At 43.0% G+C, this 1,077-nt stretch overlaps 1 protein-coding gene across 1 annotated transcript in view; it reads right to left on the bottom strand.

Annotated features, from left to right (window-relative positions):
* The window catches only part of SAMM50 (SAMM50 sorting and assembly machinery component), a 32,469-nt gene that overhangs the window by 11,499 nt on the left and 19,893 nt on the right, over nucleotides 1–1,077 (bottom strand). The gene's annotated exons all lie outside the window — the stretch shown is intronic.

Raw genomic sequence — 1,077 nt, 5'->3', positions numbered from 1 at the left:
GGGTGTTTTCAAATCAGCTCTTCACATCAGGTGGCCAAAGTATTGGAGTTTCAGCTTCAACATCAGTCCTTCCAATGAAAATTCAGGACTCATCTCCTTGCAGTCCAAGGGACTCTCAAGAGTCTTCTCCCACACCACAGTTCAAAACCATCAATTCTTCTGCGCTCAGCTTTCCTTACATTCCAACTCTCACATCCACACATGACCACTGGAAAAACCATAGCCTTGACTAGACGAACCTTTGTTGGCAAAGTAATGTCTCTACTTTTTAATACCCTGTCTAGGTTGGTCATAACTTTCCTTCCCAGGAGTAAGCAAGTTTTGATTTCATGGCTGAAATCACCATCTGCAGTGATTTGGGAGCCCAGAAAAATAAAGGCAGTGACTGTTTCTACTGTTTCCCCATCTATTTGCCATGAACTGATGGGACCGGATGCCATTTTCTTCGTTTTCTGAATGTTGAGCTTTAAGCCAACCTTTCCACTCTCCTCTTTCACTTTCATCAAGAGGCTCTTTAGTTCTTCTTCACTTTCTGCCATAAGGGTGGTATCACCTGCATATCTGAGGTTATTGATATTTCTCCTGGCAATCTTGAGTCCTGCTTGTGCTTCATCATGCCCAGGGTTTCTCATGATACACTCTGCATATAAGTTAAATAAGTAGGGTGACAACATACAGCCTTGACGAACTCCTTTTCCTATTTGGAACCAGTCTGTTGTTCCATGTCCAGTTCTAACTGTTGCTTCCTGACCTGCATACAGATTTCTCAAGAGGCAGGTCAGGTGGTCTGGTATTCCCATCTCTTTCAGAATTTTCCACAGTTCGCTGTGATCCACACAGTCAACGGCTTTGGCGTAGTCAAGAAAGCAGAAATAGATGTTTTTCTGAAACTGTCTTGCTTTTTTGATGATCCAGCGGATGTTGGCAATTTGATCTCTGGTTCCTCTGCCTTTTCTAAAACCAGCTTGAACATCAGGAAGTTCATGGTTCACATATTGCTGAAGCCTGGCTTGGAGAATTTTTGAGCATTACTTTACTAGCATGTGAGATGAGTGCAATTGTGCCGTAGTTTGAGCT

The sequence above is a fragment of the Bison bison genome, unplaced genomic scaffold (genome assembly GCF_000754665.1).
Source record: "Bison bison bison isolate TAMUID 2011002044 unplaced genomic scaffold, Bison_UMD1.0 scf7180017864079, whole genome shotgun sequence".
In the NCBI taxonomy this organism is placed as follows: Eukaryota; Metazoa; Chordata; class Mammalia; order Artiodactyla; family Bovidae; genus Bison; species Bison bison.
The sequence above is the reverse complement of the archived record's forward strand: the minus strand, read 5'-3'. Positions and strand labels throughout refer to the sequence as shown.